Source organism: Aquarana catesbeiana, linkage group LG02 (genome assembly GCF_042186555.1).
Source record: "Aquarana catesbeiana isolate 2022-GZ linkage group LG02, ASM4218655v1, whole genome shotgun sequence".
NCBI lineage: Eukaryota > Metazoa > Chordata > Amphibia > Anura > Ranidae > Aquarana > Aquarana catesbeiana.
The window spans coordinates 714,571,005-714,594,152 of record NC_133325.1 but is presented as its reverse complement, the minus strand read 5'-3'; the positions used below and the strand labels follow the sequence as shown (position 1 = coordinate 714,594,152).

Here is a 23,148-nt window from a genome sequence, read left to right as displayed (position 1 = left end):
ATAGATAGATAGATAGATAGATAGACAGACAGACAGACAGACAGACAGACAGACAGACAGGCAGACAGACAGACAGACAGACAGGCAGACAGACAGACAGACAGACAGACAGACAGACAGACAGACAGATAGATAGATAGATAGATATAGATATATCTATATATATATATATATATCCTAGTTTGTGGGCGGAGGCTTAAGAACTGCACTCGCTAATGCCTAACCTAGGCAGGAAGCTGCAGTCAAATGAAAATCAACATTAAGGCAGATCTCCCAACTTTAGAAGTGAGCAGCAGCTTGTACTGTTAACTCTTTGTGATCTGTGGCTGAACGTCTTCACACTGTTGACACTAAGCACTCCGGACAGAGAATGCCTCTCCATCCAGGTGTGCAGCATTTTTGAGCCAGTACCGTGCAGTATGTACTGGTCTCCACTAACTCAGCAATACCGTCACTTTGCTCCTAGTGATTGGTCCCACTCTTGCTACTGGATGCAGGTAACATACTTTCTCTACAACACCATACCTGTTCTTCTTTCAGTGCCTCACTACTTCATCTCTCTCCCTCTCTTTTGTTCCTAGGCACTAGGCCGCTTAATCGGTCTCCACTAGTGAAGGTGCCTTCCCCGTTTCCCAGCTGGTTGGCTGATTTAGCAAATGACACATTTTAAGGCATATATAACACTAATATTTAATGAGAATCCCTGCATCTAGAGGTTAACCCCCACATCAATGATTCTAAACTTACACAAGCGACCGTCTCATGTTAAATCAGACACCAGAAAAGAAAAGACAGTTGGCATTACCAACAGTGAATGTACTGACCACTGTACTGTAAATGTTCTATGCATAACATATTTGTAATCAATGGGAATACCTGCTCAATCAGAACAAAAATTATAGTGTAATGGTTTGGACATTTATTGGCCATCAATTTAGGCTTTGAAGGGAGACTGATAAAGGGCAGCTGGTGCATCTGGGTACAGTGAAACATGGGGTTCTACCATGGGGTAGTGCCTGAGTCTAGCAGCCAAGCTGCAATGCTGTCACATGACGTCATTATTTTCTTTAGTGTCTGACACCAGCAGACATAGAGTTTGTGTCCGATTAATGGTGAAGCACCCAATAAGAATGGCACCACATCCCATGAGATAGTATATCAAAGGAAAAAATAAAATCCCTTTTTCCTTTTTTCCTTTGATATACCTACAGACATGATGGATTTCAGGGCTGGCTACAGCAGAAGCAAGAGCAATGAAGGAACACTGGTAAGGTAAATTAATTGGGATAAGATAAAGTAAAGTAAAGTAAACAGAGTGGGTGTGGGAGGGCTTTGCAAGGACAATGATACTTTCCCCTGACTCTTTAAAAGGAAAAGACTTTAGACTGTATTATATCTTTTATTACTTATGTGAAAGTCCCATAAGGCAACTGGAGGGCAAATAACTAGTCACCAGTATTGCCTGTAGGCTCCCTACAGTCCATCTTTTTCCCCATCACTGACCTACCATACCTTGTTTCTCACCTTCTGTTTAGAGGAAGCCATCTTGGTAGAGGAGTAAAGCTTTGGTCCCTCGGGTCAAAATTGTTCAACTGATGACAAATGATCTGATGACTAGTGATCAAGTATCAGCAGGAGAGGTAGAGAAAACACTGACCCCCAAAATAAATGTAGCAGAAGCAAGGGGTCCTGACACTGACATTGTATTTTGTGTACAACTTCCTTTTCAGCTAGAATAATGAGCTGTACATTATGGACATCACCAAATCTCACCCCAACCTTGTGAGACAAGCAGTGAAGATATACTTCTATGAGGCACAAAACACATGAGTACTTGGGCACAGTCACATGTTCACAAATGCACTGCTATTTTTCAGAATGAATTCAAGGGTAGTGCTTATACACAAAATAACATTAACAAATATTCCCTATAAGCCTGAAAATCTTCACTTTTTGAGTTCAGGTGCACTTTAATACAGGGTGTATCCATGCACCAGCATTCACCGAGTATTATGGGAGAGAGGAAGAGAGAGAGAGAGAGAAAAACAGATGCAGTTTGTCTTCATGCTCTCTATATCTATTTCAAACTTTGAACAGAGCTGTTTGATTACAGCGGCAAGAGAGGAAGGGATGAGTGGTGTGTATATTTCAGCTTGAGCAATCTTTAAACAGGCCTTATTTGACCATAATAAGGCCTGTTGTTTAAAGAGCTCAATAACTCATGCATCAACAGGCCTTTTTTCAGCAGTCAATAAGGGTAACCTAAAAATCACACAAAAAGGCGCTGAGAGCGCCACTTGCTAGCTGGAAATATGCTATATTTCATACTTAAGATCCTAAAAAAAGATACAACAGTTGTAAAAAATATTTTTTAGTCCTGGTCATGATAAATAAAGAACATATATAGTATGCAAAACTACTACGCATTCCCTTAACTCATTACCGATTCATTCAGAAATGAATGACAGAATAATTGGATTAGCTTTATTTGAGCATCCACGTTCATGCTTATCGTGTCTTCAAGATATACTATTTTATTGTCTTATAAAGTCCTGTGTGTCAGACGCATTGTATTATCTTTAAGCAACCAAGCAAAAATGTAATTCTAAAAAAAAAGTAGCACAGATTACAATGCATTGTTTTAGAGGGTGAGTTTCTAAGCAAATACATTGAAGGCAGCCCTCCTAAGTAATTAGAGCCATGGGAATGTTGCGAAAAACACATTCTAACTTCTTCCCCTAGTTTGCATTTTCTTGCATACTAAGTACTCTTCACATTATTCTTCACCTTCTCCCAAGCTGTGCGATCGGCAAGGTGTTAATTTATGGTTATCAAACGCATGTGGCAGCCTAATCTCATCACTAGCAAAGCTGTCTGCTCTCTGACTATTTGTAATTACAATTTCAAACACTTAATGCAAAGGATCAAATCAATGTCATATTGTGGTTCTAGCACTGGAGTTTCATCTTTTTACCTCAACAAAGCTTCATGGGTGACTTCCAAATCAAGGGTAATATTAGGAGAGCAGTAAACTTGATAAAACAATCTTTGTGTTAAACACAAAGCAAAATAAACATTTACCTGTGTGATAATATGTACACATGGGTACATTTCTACATACATCCAACTATATTAAATTACTTACAAATATGTTACATAACTAAATGTTTGAGGACATTTGCTCATCACACTCACTATTTGGCAAAGGTACACTATATTGTCAAAAGTACTGGGACGCCTGCCTTTACACACTCATGAACTTTAATGGCATCCCAGTCTTAGTCCATAGGGTTCAATATTGAGTTGGCCCACCCTTTGCACCCTATAACAGCTTCAACTCTTCTGGGAAGGCTGTCCACAAGGTTTAGGAGTGTGTCTATGGGAATGTCTGACCATTTCTCCAGAAGTCATTTGTGAGTTCAGGCACTGATGTTGGACAAACAATGGTCCAAATCATTTGGTGTAATGGGATTATGGTGTGGGGTTGTTTTTCGGGGGTTGGTGCCCTTTAGAGACAGGAGCGAAGGATACTGACCTCACCGATGACATCTCTTGGGACCTCTCTTACATGGATGTGCCTTTTTAATTCTGTACACATGTGAGTTGCCAATTGGATGACACAATAAATTTCTTTTAAATCCTATAATTAGAGGTGCCTCTCCCTTTGTTTACCTTTCAACTCAATATTGAACTCTATGGACTAAGACTGGGATGCCATTAAAGTTCATGTGCATGTAAAGGCAGGCGGCACAATACTTTTGACAATATAGTGTATGTGTGGGCCCCCCATCCAAATGATTGAGTTTAGGGATTTCCAGTGAAAGATACTATTGTTAATGCTACAGCATACAAATTCTTTTTAGCCAATTGTGCTTTTCCCAGTAATCACTACACCCATAAGATGACATTTACCTGGGTGCGCTGACGTCAAAAGCATCAATATATCAACAAGTTAAAGTTGAGGCACTCAAAGGTCTTGAAGCAGGAGAATGTTTTAAAAAACAAGTATTTCTTGTGTCAAACATTTCACTGGACCTTGATTATTAAGGGCTGAACCCCACTGAAATATCTAACACCATAAATAGTTATTTTATAACACATTTTCCTGCTTTAATACCTGTGAGTGCCTTAACTTTCACTTGTTGAGATACTGTATATACCCATTGATCAGTCATAACATTATGACACCCCACCCTAACCTGTCAAGGATGGACTCCACTAAACCTCTGAAAGTATGCTGGCACCAAGCTGTCAGTAGAAGATTCTTTAGGTCCTGTAGGTTGCAACAGGGGGCCTCCATGGATCAGACTTGTTGTCCCAGCACATACAACAGATGCTTTATTGGATTCAAATCTGGAATGTTGTGTTCCTCAAACCATTCTTTAATTCATCAGACCACCTTCTTCCACTGTGCTGCCATCCGGTTCTGATGCTCATGTGCCCATTGTAGGCGCTTTTGGCTGTGGACACAGGTTGGCATGGGCACCTTGACCAGTCTGCTGCTGTGCAGCTCAATACACAACAAACTGTGCTGCACTGTGGGTTCTGACACATTTCTATTGGTACCAGCAATTTGAGCTACAGTAGCGCTTCTATTGGATCAGACTACACAGGCCAGCCTGTAGACAGCAAGGGATCAAAGGTGCAGGCCAGCAAGGAAACTGTGGCTATAGGTGGTTGAATCATCTCCGCAATCTTTTTGTTGACAACACTGGAATTACTTGTGCAGTGCACTGTTAATTGTTAGAGTCCGCTTTTAAGTTTACCGGTAATCTAAAAACAGATCTTTAATCAGCTGAAATATTTTCTGCATGGTATTAAGGTTATGGTATTTAACAGATCGGCTTACATATGATTCTTATTTCGAGGTTGTAGCAATGCGAAGAGAATATTGTTTATGTTGCAGTGATGTGTTCCTGAGAGATTTCCCACTCAGAATAGAAATCGCCATTGAACACCTGGCAATGTGTTCCTTTTATTTCTATTACAGTTGTCTTTCTGGTGAGATACTGATATTCATGAGGTTTGTCTTATTGGAATAAATCAATGCTATTGAATTACAACTACATGTTTCTAGCATTGTCTTTGTTTTTATTCGATAATATTTTAATTTTGATATACTGGTGCAAAGAACAGGAAGGGTGAGGACATGTGATAAACTGATTTTTTACTATAGAGTGACAAACATTTTTGGTTTGTCACTCTCTTTGGTTTAATGTTCTTTCAGAGGCCCTTCTCAGAAACCCAGTTGTGTGTCACGTTGCTTCTCTTGTTGTATACTGCTGTCAATTAAATCAGTGTAAGAATCTAAATTTGGCTTAGTATCAGCCTCATGCAATCTACTGTACAGCAGAGCTCAGACTGTGAAAGGGAGAAGCAGCACGTCCGATGTCCTGCAGTGCAAGGATCATGCTGATAGGAGAAAAGGGCAAAGTGAAAAAGAGATGAGCTCATCAGTCTGTTGCTTCTCCTTTCACTATCCATTAACAGGCTGGGGTAGAGACAAAACCTGAAATTGTAAGTGAGATTGCAGCAGTGAGATATCAGATCCCCTCCCCTGCCAGATAAAGCTGTGTCATGTGGCAGAGCTGTGTGAATCTCAGGACTGGATAGACAAGAATACAAATCCTTTGGCAGGAAAAATGGCTCCCATATTTACCTGTGAATTTAGCTGTTTGCCTGCTGTTCAACTTTAAAGGATGTGTACCGTTCCCAAACAGGTTTTTGCTGCAATTGTTTGGTTCTGTACTGCCAGTAAAAGATTACCCTATTTTTGTATATGGGTCCCTGTGGACTGGTGGAAGCATGATACATGTTTAGGGGGCAATTTACTGAATATACTTCTGTATAATTTGTAGTCAACTGGATATCCTCAATAGAGAGGAGCTCAACCAAATATATGGATGGAGATACATTGACCTGAGAGTTCTACATGGGCACGAGGGGTTCCAACCCTTTCATCCTATTTTCTTGTCATTGTCACAACTTTATTGCCTGGGTATACATTGCCAGCAACCAAATTATAGAGCTTATGGCGCAGTTTAAAGTAGAGGTGAAAGTATATCCTTGTGTCACAGAGCATGGTGAGCAGGCTCATCCTGATACCAATCCAGAGGGCTAGTAAATATAAAAAAAGAAAGGATTACCACTACTCCCGACCAACCCAGGTGAACAAACCATAAGAAGCAGCCTCAGCCTACATGTCTCCACCACACCACACACCCTGGTGTATTTCATCCCACCCACCAGGGCTTAGTCATAGGGGGACTATGGCTAAGCCCGGGTGGGTGGTACGAAATGCATCCGGGTGTGTGGTGTGGTGGAGGCATGTAGGCTGAGGCTGCTTCTTATGGTTTGTTCACCTGGGTTGGTCGGGAGTAGTGGTAATCCTTTCTTCTTTATATTTGCCAGCAACCAAAGGGTATCTGATTAACGCCCTTATGGGCTGTTTCATTTGAATGGTGTGACCTGTGGATAGTTATGGTGAGGAAAGGCCTTTATACTACCTTTTGCTAAATGGGTGCTCACGGTTATTTGTTGTTTGCCATGTAGGCTATGTTCATGTAATAAAGTGTTGGCCTAGCCCTTCCAATCAAAACACATTCAGTGTTTTATTGAATGAAGAAGGGGCAAGCTACCTTTGATTTCATTTTAATATACAATATGTTATTATGCCTATGCTTCTCAACAGTTAAGTCATGATTTGAATTTCATAGCTTATAAATGGATGGTGTTGTTGGATCCTCTGTTGTTGTCATGGTGTCAATAGTGGAGAACAGCTGCATACTCTAAGATGTGAAGATGGAGTAGGCTTTAAAGCTGAATTGTAATGAATAATATCTAGCCTGACACATAACTTTGCACTTTTGAACCTGCTACAACCCTGGGGTGACACATAATAAAAAAAAAGTGCACAAGTAGAGCACCTTCATTGACATTGCCTATCCAAACAGTTCGTAGAACCAAACATATAGAAGTCTGAAGTTATGTGGAAGTCTTGACTTCTTAAAAAATCCAATCTTGGTCCCCAACCCCTCCAACCTCCATATTGGTTCTTTAAAGTAATAGATGACATCCCTGACCATTGGCGAAGATTGCAATGAGGGAGGGGCAAAGTTCAGACCAACCTTAACAGAGAAGGTTGTGGATATAACTTCAGCTGCCAGTATCTTGGGAAATACTGATTATTTTGACACGCAGTATCCACTAAAGATAACCTCTGCTTGTGCCTGTTTTTTCATGATATGTTTAGTCTGACTTGCTCGGGTTTTTGACAGGTTTACCTTAAAGTGAACTTTCAAATATTATTACATATCTATCATCATATGAAGAAATGGGTTGTCTGTATAAAATGTCAACTTGCACAAACAGTACAGGTAAGCATAGCGAGGGATTATTCATAAAAATGCTTTCGTGATCATCATGTACTGATTTAAATTCCAGTCACTAAAAATCGAGTGAATTGATGCCATAAATGAAATGTTAGTTATTGCTATGGATTAGTGCACTTCGAGCTGTTCTATTGAATACAGCAGTGACAACAAAAATGGACTTTGTTGGCTCATATCAAACTAACAGGATACATATTATATGATTGTGCTAAATCAATATATAAAGACACTTATTACAGGATGGCCCTATCCATTGTACACATGTTCCATATGCCCTATTTGACAAACCAAATACTGTTGAACAAGTATTGGAAAAAATGAATATGATAAATACCATTTACCATATACTCACTGGCCACTTTATTAGGTAAACCTTGCTACTGTAGTTTCGGTTTGGACCCCCTTTTTGCCTTAACTACCTTAATTCTTCATGGCATAAATTCAACAAGGTGTTGGATCTTAGAGCTTGATCTTGGACCTTAGAGATTTTGGTCCATATTAACATGATAGCATCAAGAAACCAGTGGTGAGGTGATTTGATCTTTGTGACATGGTGCATTATCCTGCTGGAAGTAGCCATCAGAAGATGGGTACACTGTAGTCATAAAGGGATGGACATGGTCAGCAACAATACTCAGGTAGGCCGTGGTATTCAAATGATGGTAAGTTGGTACTAAGGGGCCCAAAGTGTGCAAAGAAAATATCCCTTACACCATTACACCACCACCAGCAGCCTGAACCATTGATACAAGGCAGGATGGATCCATGCTTTCATGCTGTTTATGCCAAATTCTGACCCTACCATCTGAATGTCGCAGCGGAAATCAAGACTCATCGGACCAGGCAACATTTTTCCAATCTTCTATTGTCCAATTTTGGTGAGCCTGTGCGAACTGTAGCCTCAGTTTCCTGCTCTTAGCTGACTGGAGTGGTTCTGCTGCTGTAGCCCATCTGCTTCAAGATTTGATGTGTTGTGCATTCAGAGATGGTATTCTGCATACCTTAGTTGTAACAAGTGGTTATTTGGGTTACTCTTGCCTTTCTATCACCTCCAACCAGTCTGCCCATTCTCCTCGGACCTCTGACATCAACAAGACATTTTTGTCCACACAACTGCCGCTCACTGGATATTTTCTCTTTTTCGGACCATTCTCTGCAAACCCGAGAGATGTAAATCCCAGTAGATTAGCAGTTTTTGAAATACTCAGACCAGCCCGTCTGGCACCAACAACCATGCCACGTTCAAAATCACTTAAATTCCCTTTTCTTCCCGATTCTGATGATCAGTTTGAACTTCAGCAAGTAGTCTTCACCATGTCTAGATGCCTATATGCATTGAGTTGCTGCCATGTGATTGGCTGATTAGCAATTTGTGTTACCAAGCATTTGAACAGGTGTACCTAATAAAGTGGCTGCTGAGTGTATATCTGTATGCATCATAATTGTACAGTTAAAGATTAGAAATGTTTTACATTTTTTAATTTTGCTTATTGCCATGGTGTAACTGTACACTGTTGTCTACAGAATGTCCACATTCCTTATAGCAGAAAGTACAATTTGTACATTCTCTGTGAGTCTTTTATGGGCATTGTGGATTAAATTATATTCTCCAATAGCCACAACAGGTATAACTTCATTTTGTGTATCAAGTGCTGCTCCAAACCCAGATATTACCAGGTAAAGTTAGTGCCTATGTAGAGGGCAGAGAGGTAAAAGGGACATAGCAGGCTCTCCTAATACAGGATGCCTCCAGGAAAAGACAGGGGATGTTTACAAGACCCCCTTGTCTAAGGGAAAAGAGTAGCAGTGACCCGTCTTTAGTACAGATAAAGACAAAGCAAAGGAGTTTCATGCTGGATTCCTGCATAGATCTGGAAGAAAAACACAAGGAAATGAAGATTCAATCAAGAATACACATGCTTCTTGTATTTAGATGATATTTGTTTAGCCTAAATATTAGCATTCACCTACATTTTGGACTTTAAGTACAGATCATTATACAAACATATCTTTTAGTTTATTATCAATTACATACATTTTATTATTATTATTATTATACAGTATTTATATAGCGCCAACAGTTTAAGTAGCGCTTCAACTACTGTTGTAATTACTTACAAAAATACTGAAATCTTTTTAAAAAGAATATAATTCCTGAAATATAGACATGTGCACACTAAAATATTTTGTTTCGGAATTTAGTTTTCGTCCGAAAAATAAATTTATTTAGTTACTCCTGAAATTTGTTTTTATTTATTTTGTTTCGTTAAAAAATGCATTAGTCCGAAAATCCGAAATAATTAAGGTCGAATCTGTCATTGAAGGCTTATGGTGTCTGTCGAATGTTCTAAGAAGATTCGACGGAGCAGCTAAACTGTAAGACAACGTAATCGTACATTTCCGGTCGAATGTTCCGCCTACAAACTATAGTAGTATTCTAATGTTGTATGACACTAGTAATAATTATATTTATTAATTATTATTACTAGTCAACCAACATTAGAATTCTTCTATAGCCTATGGGAGGAGCATTTGACCATAAATGTCCGCTCGCGGCGACTGCTTCGTCGAATCTTCATGTCGAATCTTTTCTCTCTATGTTGAATAATCTTGGACTAATAGAGTTAGGTTAGGCACATTCGACCTTTTTTGCTATTGTCTCTATAATGTCCAATCTTTTCTCTCTATGTCGAATCGTTTCTCTCTATGTAGAATAATCTTGGACTAATAGAGCTAAGGTTAGGCACATTCGACCACAGGTTCGATGGACACAGATCGCTATTGTCAGCGCCATGTCGAATCTCCTATCTATATTGAACTGTTGTCACAACGAAAACGAAAATAAAGCATTTGTTTATGTCGGATCTTTCAGTTTTCAGATTCTGCACGTGCGTTATCATTTATTAAAACGATAACGAATATACCCAAAATTCAGACGAAAATGGATTCAGACGAAAACGAATGCACATGTCTAGAAATGAATGCTTATATTAAAGTGTTACTAAACCCAGGACCCTGCATTCACTACATCTGGTCTCCCACAGTACACAGAACTCGGAAATGCAATCATTTAAGTAAATATAAACTGCTAAATACCTTTTCAGTAGTATATAGCAGTCTTGTGACTTCTATCAGTGTCTGACCAAGCACGGGTTAAAGCGTGTAGGAGGAGTTTTCTGTCTCCTCCTGTCCTTTTGAGGTCGCACGACCCCTGACCCTCTGTCTGAACAGTGCTGATTCGCCCTGTGCCGATCACAAGTACCCTCCCAAGAAAAACAAAACTCTCTAGCAATACACACCAAACTGAGCATGTGCAGAGTCCCCCCAAGGCTCTCTACTATTGGGAGAGGGTTTGGGGACTGTGGAAGAAGGGGAGGATCAGAAAAGACAGGATCAAACAGCATTTTACACAGTGCAGAGGATTAACCCCTTATGTTCCACAGTGAGTATAGCAAGCATGCTTTACTGCATATATACAGACTGATTTTACTGTTGTGGGTTTAGTAACACTTATGCCCCGTACACACGGTCGGACATTGATCGGACATTCCGACAACAAAATCCATGGATTTTTTCCGACGGATGTTGGCTCAAACTTGTCTTGCATACACACGGTCACACAAAGTTGTCGGAAAATCCAATCGTTCTAAACGCGATGACGTAAAACACGTACGTCGGGACTATAAACGGGGCAGTAGCCAATAGCTTTCATCTCTTTATTTATTCTGAGCATGCGTAGCACTTTGTGTGTCGGATTTGTGTACACACGATCGTAATTTCCGACAACGGATTTTGTTGTCGGAAAATTTTATATCCTGCTCTCAAACTTTGTGTGTCGGAAAATCCGATGGAAAATGTGTGATGGAGCCTACACACGGTCGGAATTTCCGACAACAAGGTCCTATCACACATTTTCCGTCGGAAAATCTGACCGTGTGTACGGGGCATTAGAGGTGAAATCAGTCTTGTCCTGGCATGCCTGCTGTTCTGTAAGTTAATACCTAGGAGGGAGAGGATATGCTAGAAAACAACAGGCAGCTAAAACATATGAGTTGCTCTTTAAACAATAAATGCTTCTTATACTACAGTTACTTTCTGTATCTTTGTACTCTTCTTGGATCTTGTGGAAATTTTAAATAAAAAAAAAACAAAAAAACAAAAACAAAAACAAAAAAACCCCAAAGAAACCAAAACAATATAGTTCCATCAGGTCTGACACCAAGTAGTACAATGGTGTGCCTTATTTTGTTTATTCCATATTTGTACAATATAATCATCATTGGTTAAAAAAATGCATACAAAGCCAAAATGAACATTTGCAACAATCCATAAATAATACGCTCAGTTCCAAGTATTACGTAGTGAAAATGAATATGGCTTCTAATGAATCTGCTGTACAACTCATTCCTATAGTATAATGGTTCTGTAATAGTTTAATAATCCATAAATTGCACCAATCAGTGGGCTTAGGAATCATGTGTTCCAAATCTGATGTACCTACAGCAGTCTCTGTAAAGCAAACAGAAATATCAATTAACACTTTCATCACCAATTCTAACAGAGAAGGTAACAATGCTGAAAAAACATACTGTGCACCAACTGTTAAGCTTAGACAAGTACCATAATTACGTATATTTATAACCTGCACATTGTGCGGGCAGAAAGTCATATGGAACTATGACGAATGAAACAAACTCATTTATATACACCAGAAATGTGAGAATTATCTGGAGAGAAGTTTTCACACTTTTCTGTATATCTTGTGGATCTTGGCAGGTGCCCCTAGCTATGAAAAATTTTAAAGTTATGTCATTTTCTTACACGTTCCATATGCTGTAATTATCAGTGCATAGTATTGGGCAATGTTTGAATGAACTATACCCTTTAGCAATACGAAGAATATATTGTTGTCTGAGTCATTTACAAGTTAATCACAGTAAATGTATTTGGAGGGGAACTATAGTTACATAAGAAAACACTCCACCTACTCCCTAGTCAACCCCAGTGCATCATTCAATGTGCTACCCATCTGCACATCAGCATTCTCCAAAGAGACAGTGAAACAGTGAGAAAGCCTAAATGAAGGATAGGCTGTCTATTATTAGTTCTTACTCTGGTGTGGTGATACAGTATGGATGACATCACAGTGTGTTTGGACAGGAAATAAACTGCTGATACTGGAAAACACTCAATAGCTGTCATCCGGCAAGTGGGGATGAAAAGCCCGGTGCATGTTGGGAATAATATGGAAAGTGTGTTTGTTTATTCTATCCTTGCATTCCACTGTGTATGTCCATCTGGTCAGGTGCAGCTACAACTTGTATGTGTCAGTAGTCCAAAGTTGTGCTACCTCCAGCTCCGTTAGATTTATGGATCTGGACACAGCACCACAAAGGCCATTGTCAAGGAAGCTTTAGTTTTTCTTTTCTTAAAGAAGGAAGCTCAACTTGGACACAGGCCCACTGCATTGGAAAAATGACCCTGTCCCTCATATGGTCTTTGCTGAAAGAGAGGATCACCACGTTCTAACACTGACCCTACCCTTTAGCAGGGGTCATGTGATCAAAACCTAGGCAATTGGCACCATGTTAACTCAGTTCATTGGTTTCTACAGGCATGGTTAGTTTTGCATGCCTTTCATCCACAATGCAGAGTTTCTCAACCAGGGTTCTGCAGAATGCTAGGGTTCCAAGAGAGGTCCCCAGATCCCATGTAATCTGCCCTGAACCCATGTAAGATGCCCTGCTGTGTGCCCCATAATGTGCCCTGATCCCATGAACTGTGTCCTCTCATGTAATGTGATCTGCTCCCATTTTTAGGTGCCCTGCCACCATGGAAAGTGCCCTGCTCCCATCTATAGCACCCCGGTGTGTGCCTCATAATCTGCCCTGATCACATGTCCTGCACCCTAATCTCATGTAAGGTGTCCTGCTGTGTGCCCCATAATGTGCCCTGATCCCATATAAGGTGCCCTGCTCTCATGTAATGTGCCCTACTCCCATTTAATGCACCCTGCCTCCGTGTAATGTGCCCTGCCCCCATGTAATATGCCCTTTCCTATGTAATGTGCCATGCTCCAATGTAATGTGCCCTGTTTCCATGTAAAGAACTCTGCTCCCATGTAAACTACCCTGCTGTGTGCCCCAAAATGCGCCCCGATTCCATGTCCTGCACCCTGATCCCATGTAAGGTGCCCAGCTCCCATATAATGCACCCTGCTCCCATGTAATGTGCCTTGCTCTCATGTAAAGTGCCCTGCTGTCATGTAATATGCCCTGATCCCAGGTACTGTGCCCTGCTCTCATGTAATGTGCCCTGAAGTTTGCCCCATAATCTGCCCTGATCTCATATAAAGTGCCCAGAGATTTTTCTGATTTCACTTGGAGTTCATGGGACTTTTTTGGATCACTGTTTAATATGCAGTGTATGAACATTATTATATTCTATATGTATTGTTATATGTATCTAGTGTATGAAATTGTTTTATTTATTTATTTATGATGGTATTGTGAATTTGCACATTTAGAATTTGCATATTCACGTTTATTTAGCGCAACACACTTTTTGTTTAACTTGTACTGGGAGGGATATCTCCTTTTTGTGTTTGCAGCTTCTTTTTTTTATGTTTGGTATTTTATTCTTTTCTTAAATTCTTACATAATGTGCCCTACTCTTGTGTAATGTGCCAATCTCTCATGTACTATGCTCTGCTTCCATGTAATTTGCCCTGCTGTCCCCCCATGTAATTTGCCATGCTCTCATGTAATGTGCTCTGCTCCCATGTAATATGCCCTGCTCCCATGTAATGGGCAATGCTCTTATGTAATTTGCCCTGCTGCCACCCCATGTAGTGTGCCCTCTAGCCCCTGTGTCCTGTGCCCTCCTGACCCCATTTGATTTACACTGGTCATCTCAAGTTTGACCCAGAATTGAGCATCTATGCAGAACAACGCAAGCACAAGTGTCACAATACACAAGTACAATTCAATATTGACTCTATTATGTAATGCTATTTCCAAAAAAATAATTGTTGTTATATTTATTTATTTATATTAACATATTAACAGCTTACTGATCACACCAATGTTCCAGGAACTGAAGATGTGAACATTATTTCAGGGGTTCCCCAAAATCTCAATTTTTTTGTCAAGGGTTCTTCCAAGGCAAAAAGGTTGAGAAACCCTGCTCTAATGGAACAAGGTTGGCATTCCTCTTTTTTCCCCATTCTGATCCTTGTTTTGAACGAGGATCAGAACGTCTAGATGCCTAAATGCATTGAGTTGCTGCCGTGTGATTGGCTCATTAGCAATTTTTATTACCAAGCATTTGAACAGGTGTACCTAATAAAGTGGCAGGTGAGTGTGTATACAAAAGTGTATATAACAGGTAAGGAAGATTAATGTTCTACGTCAGTCTTTAGGATTTTTGCTTTTCTCATTTCTTCACCCACTAACATGCTGTAAACCATTAACTTAAAACAAGCCCTATAGTATTACATTTTGTATACATTAATATAAACAGATTATTGCTTTTTTCATGATTTTTTTCAAGAGCACATTTAACTGCTACAAATAAAAATCATATTTAGATGATCTGCTGTGAAGAGGTAAACTAATGTGCCTCTGTTTATTCTTCTGAATTATATTTATTAGGTATGAATATTAAACAGCTGGCAAGATACCATTGTATACAAATAAGACGTTTGGGACTTGGAAAATTGCCATACAGAACAAAGGCAGCTGCTGGTGTTTCCAGCTTTATTCAGCTCGGCATTGCGAAGTTTTCAATACTTTCCAGAACTGTAAATATAGCACAATTATCTGAAAGCCACAGACATTATTCAGCTTGTGTCTTTTCCCCACTGAGAAGGGTCTGCTAAAACAATGAAGGAGTGAATTTCTACAGGGCTTGTTTCTACCCTGCATGGTTAACCTGTGTTTGTTTCATAAACCTAAGCATGTTCAGGAAAATAGAAAAATAGAAAAGATTCCCTTAAGGCTGAACTGTGGGCCGATTAAAAAAAAGAAAACACCAGTACAGCGGAGCTAAGAGTGGGAAAAGGTTAGACTAGGTTTTATATATATATATATATATATATATATATATATATATATATATATATACATATATATATATATATATATATATATATATATATATATATATATATATAAACTGAAAAAGGGTAATTTTACTGCGCTATCCAAATAAATCCTAAGTAATGAAAAAACAAGCCGCAACTACAATGTGAGACACACACACTAAATACAATTTAAGAAAAAAAGCTGCGCTATATATTAATGATCAAAAAATGTGACCTAAAGAACACTCATGTAATATAATAGATATGGACAACTCCTTGTGTCACACTAATGCCCCATACACACGGTCGGACATTGATCGGACATTCCGACAACAAAATCCTAGGATTTTTTCCGACGGATGTTGGCTCCAACTTGTCTTGCATACACACGGTCACACAAAGTTGTCGGAAAATCCGATCATTCTGAACGCGGTGATGTAAAACACGTACGTCAGGACTATAAACGGGGCAGTAGCCAATAGCTTTCATCTCTTTATTTATTCTGAACATGCGTGGCACTTTGTGCGTCGGATTTGTGTACATACGATCGGAAATTCCGACAACGGATTTTGTTGTCGGAAAATGTTATAGCCTGCTCTCAAACTATGTGTGTCGGAAAATCCGATGGAAAATGTGTGATGGAGCCTACACACGGTCGGAATTTCCGACAACAAGGTCCTATCACACATTTTCCATCGGAAAATCCGACCGTGTGTACGGGGCATAATAGTTGAATGATTAAACATAATCACAAGTGAAATGTGCTAAATAAAACATAAAAATTAATATGATGAATATATATATATATATATATATATATATATATATATATATATATATTAGAGTCCCGTCCAATGGGCTATTGGATAGAAATCCCACTGAATGTGCAGTTGATTGTGACCTGGTGACAACACCATGGGAGATGTGATAAAGTGCGACAGGAAAGTTCCTCCACCAGTGATATTAATGCTGCTTACCAGCTTTTTAGATCTCTTGTTTAAGGAGATTGTGAGTGCCTGTGGCTCTTATCCCCAGCCATGGGTCTTTAAAACTTGGATGGTTAGATGTCACCAGAGTCTCTATGTGGGATATCCTCCAGAGAGATTCAACTGTCTCTTGGATCGGGGATTGTACGGACAGATTAGGTGTCAGGTGTCAGTGGGTCCACTCAATGAAGACAAGAGGACAGATAGTCCAGCCAAATAAACAGTTTGTTGTTTGTTATTTCCCATCTAGTGTAGATCCATATCCAACGGCTATAATATCAGCATGGGTGTCTGTATAAGCAGCTCTTTGTCCATGGTGATGATGTCACGCTGACATGTTTTGCCCACCACTGAGCACAAGCTTCTTCTAAGAAACATGTCCGTTGGGTATGGATCTACACTAAACTGTTTATTTGGCTGGACTATCTGCCTTAATACGGGACTGACAGACCAGTCAAAGCAAAGGTGCCATCGCACTGACAGTGAGTAAAGATCTTACCTTTCAAGGCTTGGCAGTGATGGTTTTCTTATACCTCCTCCTGTCTTCATTGAGTGGACCCACTGACACCTGACACCTAATCTGTCTGTACAATCCCCGATCCAAGAGACAGTTGAATCTGGAGGATATCCCGCATAGAGAGTCCAGTGACATCTAACCATATTTTTTTTGTATTCATTATATTCATTTTTATGTTTTATTTAGCACATTTCATTTGTGATTATATTTAATTATTCAACTATTAGTGTTAAACAAGGAGTTGTCCATATCTACCATATCTATTATATTAGATGAATATTCTTTAGGTCACATTTTTTGATCATTAATATATAGCGCAGCTTTTGTTCTTATATATATTGAAAAAAACAAACAATACTATTTACTTTTCGCTATAAAACACAATCAATAAGAAAATGTAAAGAAATCAAAGTTCTTCGTCAATTTAAGTTAATATATATTCTGCTACATATTTTTGGTAAAAAAAAAAAAAAAAATACCAATAACTGTATATTGATTGGCTTGCGCAAAAGTTATTTACAAACTATGGGACATTTGTATGGCATTTTTCTTTAGTAATGGCAGCGATTTTTAGCGGGACTGCAACATTACGGCGGACAAATCGAACACCTAACTGACACATTTGACACTTTTTTTGGGAACCAGTGACATTGTTACAATGATCAGTGCTAAAATTATGCCCCGTAACTGTACTAATGACACTGGCAGGGAAGGGGTTAACATCAGGGGCAATCAAAGGGTTAACTGTATTCCCTAGGGGTGCTTGCTAACTGTAGGGGGTTGCTCTGACTGGATGAAGACAGAGATCAATGTTCCTGCTTAGCAGGAACACACGATCTCTATCTTCTTCCCTGTCAGAACGGCGATCTGCCTTGTTTACATAGGCAGATCGCCATTCTGTCTCTCTGGGGAATGATAGTGGGTGGCCGGCAGACATTGGGTTTGCGCAGACCCGCTGATAGGCATCCCATGTGTCCAGTCAGCACACAATCTGGTGCCTCCGGCGGCACGCACATGCCCCTTTGTGGCTATTGAAGGATATCACACAATAGAGCATGATTTCTAATCAATGTCGCACAATAGAGCCAACCTGCCACAGTAAATATGCAGTAGGCGGTCAGCAAGTAGTTAAAGTTATCATTAAACACTTTTATTACATTGACACTAACTGATTAACACTGCCATAGGCGTGCACACAGGGTCTGCCAGGTGTGCCTGGGCACTCCCCAATCAACCCGTGTGGTTTAGATTCCCCCTGCTGTCTGGGGGGCCTGTCCCCCACAGAGCTGCTGGCTTCCATCCTCTACTGCTGGATGCAGCTGAAGGCACATAGGGGGATGTTTCAGGATAGAGAGCAGGGGAAGGGGTCAGTAAATATGTCATTTACAGGTCCCTTCCTTTTCTGAATGAACACAGTGAGTGATTGGTGCCAATCATGCATTGAGTTTGTTCAAACCTGAAGCATAGTAAACTGTGTGCTTCAGTTTGTGAATGAACAGGGAGCCGTTTAGCGCAGAGAACTTCCCAGCCGAGGCTAAATGTGTGTTTGAGCTTTGGGGTGCACACCCTAATGCAATAGGCTGTGCACACCTATGAACCGTACTGCTTTGCAGTCATTGTGTTCTGGATAGCTGTATTTTGATTCTTATAAAACATAGAAAAGACTTCCTGATAGGCCAGGCCTGCACTATATTTATCACAGGATTTAAGCTGACAATATTCATTTTTATTTTTCGCTCGGTCAGTGGGTTGAATGAAAAAAGCTGAACGGATTTCATTGTCTACACAAACAAGTTGGATAGAAGAATCCCCCCAGTTGAGACACTGTATTCTGGATCCAACAATTGACTTCTTTTAAACAGGAACACATGGATCAAAATGTGGCTGGTCCCTGCTTAACTGGATGAATTTTGATCCATCTAAGGCCAACTTTAGCTGCCATGCTTGCGGGCTCCATCTGCTGAGATCGTATAGGGCTGTGTCCAGAGACTGGAAACTCTATGTAAATTTAAAATTGATATTACACTTGAAATTCACTAGGCAGAACAGTGGCTAAGTGGTTAGCACTTCCACCTGGTGGCACTAGGGTTGTTGATTTGAATCCCAACCACGGCACTATCTGCCTGGAGTTTGCATGCTCTCCCTGTGCCTGTGTGGGTTTTCTCCAGGCACTCTGGTTTCCTCCAACACTCCAAAGACATGCTGGTAGGTTAAATTGGCTCCCACTTAAATTGGCCCTAGTATGTGTATGTATGAATGTGAGTTAGGGACCTTAGATTGTAAGCTCCTTGAGGCCAGGGGCTGATGCAAATGTCCAATATATGTAAAGTTCTGTGTAAACTGTCGGCACTATATAAATACCGGTAATAAAATAAATATCATCAAATAAGCTTAAAGTTACAAAGTTCAAAATGTTGTATTGTTGTATTTAAAGTGCCGGTATAGAACTAACCTGAGACTATGGGGAAAAAAAAACAAGTTTGAAGCAAGTTGTAGAGTTTCATTACCTGAAAAATGTTTTGTTGCAAAAGAATTCTACTGTAATAAAACACATGCTAGTTAGTGAAGGCACTCCCTTACTGTATATGGAGAATGACATAGTAATCCGATCATCTTTGCATTTAATTGTGGGAATTCCACAGTAAATCCATCTACTTTTGCCATGGAGTTATACTTAACATTGGTTGTGTATATGAAATTCTATAGCCTGCATGTGCTCCATGTAAAAATCACAATACAACTGTAGTTAATAAGGAGAAATAATGCATACTTACAGCTAAAATTACAAGAAAAACTTTAGCCATGCCACCAATTTTTTTTTTTGGCCGTGCCATGTATATCAGTTTCAGGGCTAAATAAAGTAAACTAGTTCACATGGGCTTTCAGGCTGAAAACCACATACACTTCCCATCAACATTAGTCCATGAGCTCACTGGGGCCTGGTGCCATGGTCTCAGAAGCCATATTGTATTCTTTTGACAAGGTCAAACGAAATGATTAATCATGGCAACCAAAAAGAATTGTTGGTCTCAGTGGGACGTTGTATTCTGATAATGTAAAATTGAACGCATTCCATCACGGGAAAAATATAGCTGAAAGTTATTTGAAATGATGTTTTGTCTGTTTTCTACTGCATTTCATACCAAAATTGCAGACCCTATAGGAGTTATTCGATAGGTACAGCCTCCCTATATGCTGATGGTATGTAATAAGAGCACAACATGACTTTGTTTTGTTGTTGAAACAATCTCTTCTGTCTGATTTGCATAGAGTGGCGGTGTCACACTTGATGGATGGGATAGATAACAAATCAGATATATGAGCTGCGGTTCATGGCAAAGCATATTTATCATGTATTTTGCTGCTGTTTCTGTTATCATAGATTACAATAAAATGACTGGAAGAAATAGATTACCTACTGCGCTTTCAAATATCATCCAGTGGGCCATAACGTGATTGTTCTCATGCTCCTATTGGCCATAGCCACTTAAGTCACTTATTGTTCATCCTAAATGTTCCTGGGATCTTTTGTTAAACTAATGGAGAAATTCAAAACGCTATGCAATCTACTAAAGCTGCACTATTGCTATTGACCCTTTAAATGATTCAAGTGGTGGGGCTTTAAATAATATTTTTTTTTTAAGCAGACTTAAAGTTTCACAACTGTAAAAAAGAATGCAAAAGACAAGACATACCTTCCCTGTGCTTACCTCTAAGGCCGGCCATACACGTTTCGAATCTTGCTGAACCGTCCAAGACTCAAACTGTTAATGGGCAGGCTAAATGTACCAAGTTGAACAATTGATGGGTACAACCAGCCTGCCGGATTCTCTTATGATTATTGCTAGTGGCTGCTATAGCTACTAGCGATAATCACTGTCTGCTCCCGGCGAGTACGGCTTCGCTCGCCCGCCCGCCCGCCCCTGCTTCCCCAGACAATTGCTTGGAAGGAGGGATTCCCCTGTCAGCACTGTCTGTGTTGATGGGGGAATCATGCAAATTTATTTCCTGCAACCTGTGACTGCAGGAAAGAAATTTGCACTGTGTATGGCCTGCCTAAGGGTAGTGTTTGCTGCCAAACTGCAGATGTTTATTAATGTCTCCTTATTAGCAGTGTCATCCATTCACTTTGTTGTATTGGACACAGGAGTAGAGCACTTATTAAAAACACATGTTTAGAGCCTAAGGCTCTAATTGGCTTCAAAAAAGGGTGGGCTTAAGGCGCAGAGCACTGCACTCTGAGCCCACCCAGTTGTGTGACAATAGCGAATTAAAATTCGCTATTGTTTTCCTGATTCTCCTCCCGGCCAATCAGGAAGCGGGTCCTGAGACCCAATTTGACAGGGAGTCTTAGATGGTGCGAGTGAGGGGGGCAGGTTTGTTTGCCCCCCCCCAGAAAAAAAATATTGAGCACCAGCCACCACTGCCAGTGTCTCTGCCCCACTCATCTTCAGCTGTTTGACTTCAGGGGATCCCAATTTAAAGAGTGGTCCTAAAGACTCAAGGTGTTTTACCTTAATGCATTCTATGCACTAAGGTTAAAAAACCTTCTGCAACTAGGTGCCCATCAGTGCCCATCAGTGCTGCATATTAGTGCCTCCTCATCGTTGCCACCTCATCAGTGCCCTTCAGTGCCATCTCATCAGTGACATCTTATCAGTGCCCATCAGTGCAGCCTATCAGTGCCCATCGGAGCAGCCTCATCAGCGCACATCATCGAAGGAGAAAAATTATTTACAAAATTTATAACAAAAACTAAGAGAAATATATATACATTTTTTTTTCAAAATGTTGACTTTTTTAGCAAAAAAAAAAAAAAACAGTGGTGATTAAATACCACCAAAAGAAAGCTCTATCTGTCTTTAAAAAAAAATGATAAAAATGTAATTTGGGTACAGTGTTGTATGGCCGCGCAATTGTCATTCAAAGTGTGACAGCTCTGAAAGTTGAAAATTGGCCTAGGCAGGAAGGGGGTAAAAGCGCCCAGTAGGCAAGTAGTTAAAAATACATTTTTTCTTTTAGGATCACTAAAGAAGAGGTATGTGTTTTGGGGGTTGAGCTTACATTTTTCATGTTAGGAGCAACAGGTCAACTTTTGACTTTAGGTCTGTTTAAGGCAAGGGTCTTCAAACTATGGCCCTCCAGTTGTTCAAGAACTACAATTCCCATCATGCCTAGTCATGTCTGTGAATGTCAAAGTTTTACAATGCCTCATGGGATGTGTAGTTCCGCAACAGCTGGAGGGCCATAGTTTGAGGATCCCTGGTTTAAGGGCTCCTTCACATCAGGTGCGCTAGAGACAAATGCAAGATGAGACAAAAAAAATAACTTGTTTTCTATAGGGCCATCTGACACCACTGTGCTGTGGTGTTGTAAGCTGAAAAAAAATACGGTATGCAGTACTTTTATTCGGTGCAGCGTTGTGCACATCACACCGTGCTGCCACCAATAGAATTCAATAAAATGTCACTTGTGGCATTTCAATAAAGTTCTATCAAAGAAAAAGGTAAACTACATGATGTGTAGGTATTAGCGAATCGGTACTGTATTCTTCCAGTGCACACCAGTGGCCATGCATTCAACACAGCTGCTGGTGTGAAAGAGCCCCTAAAGTCATCATAACAGGTGAGTGATTTGTGCAAAGGAGCTAAAAGCCCCCCATGTTTCAAATACAGGAAAAAGAGGAACTTGCAAACAATTCAGTTTACAGTATAACTAACAAGGGAGATTCTCTTTGTTGTATGGTTATTACATGAAATAATGATATGATGATGGTAAAGGAAAGAGCCAGAGTATATTATCAGAATATTTATTGTCATTTTAGGGAAATATAATGTTTTATTTTTTGTTTCTTATTTATATTATTATCATGAGATGACATTACTATTTATCATTCTAAGATATTAAGTGGATCATGATTTTAAAACTTATTTAAAGCCAATTTTTTCCCAATTTGAATAGAGTAGGGAACCCTGAAAAACGAGTTAGTTTTTTTTGTGTACTATTCAAGAGAGTTTCCCTAACTTCCTTTCCTGTAGATATAACAGGATGTCTCTCCAAAGTTAGGGAAATACCCTCTTAGACAGTTGTCACTAGAACAGTGTTCCCATTGGAAGATTTCTCCTCCATTCCAACTTAAAATTTTGAATTAACTCTTTCTTTGAGAAGGAG

General features: G+C 39.8%; 1 protein-coding gene across 4 annotated transcripts in view; it reads left to right on the top strand.

The window, feature by feature from the left end:
* Nucleotides 1–23,148, top strand: part of EPHA3 (EPH receptor A3) — a 573,384-nt gene that overhangs the window by 161,877 nt on the left and 388,359 nt on the right. The gene's annotated exons all lie outside the window — the stretch shown is intronic.